Here is a 4499-nt window from a genome sequence, read left to right as displayed (position 1 = left end):
TTAGAGCAGGGGTCACCAATCTCGGTCCTCGAGGGCCGGCATCCAGCACGTTTTAGTTCTCTCCCTGGTGGCACCAACAACCTTTTCATCATGTCAAATTTCTTCTTAGGCCTTCTAACGAGCCATCATCTGATTCAGGGGCGTTAAACCAAGGAGGGAACTAAAACATGCAGGAGGCCGGCCCTCCAGGACCGAGATTGGGGACCCCTGCCTTAGAGGCACAAGGTATGTTTTTTTGTAAATAAGGATGGATCTAATTTTGATAGATTGAAATTGTGAATTTGTTGTGTATTAACTCTAGGGCGTAGTTTTGAATTAGAGTTGATATATTTAGAGGTGAACATTATCTATAGTTGAAACATTCTGGTTGTAAGAGTGTTTTTGTAGCTTCCACTGTCCTTTTTGTGTGTGTTTGTGCATACAGCTATTACAGTGAAACTCAGGGTTTACTTCCAATAAACCTCACTATCTAAACCTGTTACTGTTCATCAGTAAATCCACAATCCTTCATTTGGGGTCGGGGGTGTTGCACACTTTTTTATCTTTAATCCTATTAGGCGTGTGCTTCTGTTCATGCTTGTATATATGTGGTCCAGTGTAGACAAATGAGCCAAACACATTCAACTGAAAAACATAAGTGGCTTTTATTTCCGACTGTCCTCAGATGGAACAGTATTAATTTTGGTTTGATTGGTTTCTCTTTGCTAAAACGCAGGAAAAATCCTTTGTCTAGCACGATCACGTTTAAACAAGATACGTATTTCGTCTAAGACAAGTATCACGCTATAACTATCTTGTTAAAACGTGATAGTTATCTTGTTGAAACATGATAGTATCTTGTTTAAACGTGATCAATTGACATTTATATGTTATGATATTCTTTAAATATACATAAATCATATTGCAAAACATGAAAATGCACCGTATAAAAAGCTTACTTTTAAAATGAAGATTCTTTAAGAAATGAAAATAATACAAATTTCAATATTGGCCACTAACAGCAGACATGGTATTTTTGGGATACCATATTTAAAAATATATGTTGAAATCAAGCCCCAAAAGCTATTATTCCCAGCTGACTATGTGATCTTAACAAGCTCAATGTTTTCTAGGGGTCAGGGACTGTTAAGATAAGTTTTGATTTGCACCAAAATGTTTATTTTTCATGCATTTCATTGAAACTTCCTTCCTAGATGTCAATTAGGCTGCTGCATCAGATAAAAACAATCATTTATGGATATCTTTAGTAGTCTTTCTTTATTTTGCTGACAGAAAATAGAGATTGTTTTTTTTAAGATTTCTTTTTTCTTAGAATTCCCAACTACCGACCATCTGAAAAAGTGCCTAAGAAAGTACAGATTTTTCATAAAAAGTGTCTAGAATATATTATTTTAGTATAGATACAGCCACTTCATCATGCCGTCCATATCAAAAGCCCAGCAAATCTGCTAACACAATCATGTGCCTAAACCACATGTAATGTGGTTGTATTTCTCTTTTGTTATAATTACACAAAATCTCTTTGTTTGGTTATTTTTATTGTTCTCTACCTGACTGAATATCTGTCAGTTTTGACCGTGTTACTTTAAGAACGGTAGCCCCTTCTTTTTATTTCTTCTTCTATGGCATTGTCTTTAAAATATTTACGTCCCTTGGGCCCTCTCCTTTTGTCATGTTGTCCTGCGGGAGAGGACTTGGAGCGGGGAGTCTATAACACGGTTATTTTTCTCTATGTTATTTTCATCAGAATAAATCGAGAAATCATCTCTTAAAAGACAAATCGTGTCACGGCCTGATCACTGAGAACCAGCACAATGCAGAAAGGATCTGGTTACACACACATATACATGTCGTCTTGCAGAATTCCCGTGGCCCATAAAAACAACGAATCTAATCCGCTTTTGAAAAATTATTATATTAAATAATGACAGGGAAGCAAAACATACCTGTGTGATCCATAGGAGGAGGAGGATGGATAACTCCATGTTCAGGTGAGGAGGTGAAGCCACCTTGTTTGCTCAATTTCTCCGCTTTTGTAAAAGTTTCGACTAGATTTAACTGTTTACCTCTCCTGCAGTCTTGGCGCGGGGTTCAGGAGAAGCGCGGTAGATCGAGGTAGATGTCATGATCGGGCAGCGGGTGATCCGTCCGCTTTTCAGTTCGCTAAATCACAATCTGTTAAACCAGCGTCCCCACTAGAACCATGCACAAGGTAAAAATCTTAGGAGGGGTTCACTCCACCGCTCTTAGACTTAAAACTCTAGTTATTCAGTTTTAGCTAGCTTAGCCACATTTAGCTTACAGAAGCTAGAAGTGGCGACTCTGGCGAGGTCCCTTTGTGTGTTGAGATGCGTGGAGCGTCACGTTTCTACACTCACGTTACACGTCACGTTGGTACCAAACCTGATTCTACAGGTTTGGTACCAATAGGTGACCAGATTTCCAAGACTAAATCTGGGAACGTTTCTCACTCGGCGACAAAGAAGAAGCAAATTTATCAAACTAAAATTAAGAAACTGGGACAGATAAGTTTACATATTTATTAACATTTAAACATTAAAAATCAAAAATAAAAGCAGGAACATGTCTCTCCACACAGTGGTAATATTACTATTACTAATAATAAAAGTAATAGCAGCAATAGAAAATTAAAACTGGACATATGGGGGAAATTGTGTACATAGTTTGTCAGTGACCATGCAAATACATGAATAACATAGTTAGTACCTCTGTTAATGAACAAAAAGCCCACAATGGTAACAGAAGTAACTTGAAACTGACAAAAGTAGTAGAAAATAGTTTTCTGGGCTTGCCGGTCAGACCTGGCAAGCCCAAACGTGTCGTGAGGGTCTGCTGGGAACGTCTGGCGGAATCCCCTGTGAGACAGAGCTTTAACTCCCACCTCCGGCAGAACTTCGAACACGTCCCGGGGGAGGTGGGGGACATGGAGTCTGAGTGGACCGTGTTCCATGCCTCCATTGTCGAGGCGGCTCATCTGAGCTGTGGCCGCAAGGTTGTCGGTGCCTGTTGTGGCGGCAACCCTCGAACCCGTTGGTGGACACCTTCGGTGAGGGAAGCCGTCAGGCTGAAGAAGGAGTCCTATTGGGCCTTTTTGGCCTGTGGGACTCCGGAAGCAGCTGATGGGAACCGGCGGGCGAAGCGGCATGCGGCTCGGGTGGTTGCTGAGGCAAAAACCCGGGTGGGAGGAGTTTGGAGAGGCCATGGAGACAGACTTCCGTACGGCTTCGAGGCGATTCTGATCCACCATCCGGCATCTCAGGAGGGGGAAGCGGTGCAGCACCAACACTGTCTACAGTGGGGATGGTGTGCTGCTGACCTCAACTCGGGATGTTGTGGGCCGGTGGGCAGAATATTTCGAAGACCTCCTCAATCCCACCAACATGCCTTACATTGTGGAAGCTGAGCCTGGGGACTCTGGGTTGGGCTCTCCAATCTCTGGGGTCGAGGTCGCCGAGGTGGTCAAAAAGCTCCTCGGTGGCGGGGCCCCTGGGGTGGATGAGATCCGCCCGGAGTTCCTCAAGGCTCTGGATGTTGTAGGGTTGTGTTGGCTAACGCGACTCTGCAATATCGCATGGACATCGGGGGCAGTTCCCCTGGATTGGCAGACCGGGGTGGTGGTCCCCCTGTTCAAAAAGGGGGACCGGAGGGTGTGCTCCAATTATAGGGGGGTCACACTCTTAGGCCTCCCTGGTAAGGTCTATTCGGGGGTTCTGGAGAGGAGGGTCCGTCGGATTGTACCGAAAGAACGAGATCACGGATACAAGCGGCCGAAATGGGTTTTCTCCGTAGGGTGGCTGGGCTCTCCCTTAGAGATAGGGTGAGAAGCTCAGTCATCCGGGAAGGACTCAGAGTAGAGCCGCTGTTCCTTCACGTCGAGAGGGGCCAGTTGAGGTGGCTCGGGCATCTGGTCAGGATGCCTCCTGGACGCCTCCCTGATGAGGTGTTCCGGGCACGTCCCACGGGGAGAAGGCCCCGGGGAAGACCCAGGACACGCTGGAGGGACTATGTCTCTCGGCTGGCCTGGGAACGCCTTGGGATTCCCCCGGAGGAGCTGGTGGAAGTGGCTGGGGAGAGGGAAGTCTGGGCCTCCCTTCTGAAGCTGCTACCCCCGCGACCCGACCCGGATAAGCGGAAGAAGATGGATGGATGGATGGATGGATGGATGGATGGATGGATGGATGGATGAAATAAATAAAAATCTACATGGTACATGTTTCTGTAAAGTATGTTAAAAGTCACCATATGCTGTACATTTACATGCTGGACGCGTCACAACACTTTGGCCCTCAGTACAGTCAAGATGGGCACCACGAATAACTGACCAAGATTAGTAATAATAGTGCATTTACGCCTTTATGCATTTTGATGCTGGACTACAATAAGCATCACAGTTGCATATAGTTGTCCTCCACATATGCTAATTTTAAAGAGATCAGAAATTATTGCAGTATTGTGAATACCTGTCCAGTATCTTAACC

Source organism: Gambusia affinis, linkage group LG04 (genome assembly GCF_019740435.1).
Source record: "Gambusia affinis linkage group LG04, SWU_Gaff_1.0, whole genome shotgun sequence".
In the NCBI taxonomy this organism is placed as follows: Eukaryota; Metazoa; Chordata; class Actinopteri; order Cyprinodontiformes; family Poeciliidae; genus Gambusia; species Gambusia affinis.
This window is presented reverse-complemented; position numbering follows the sequence as displayed.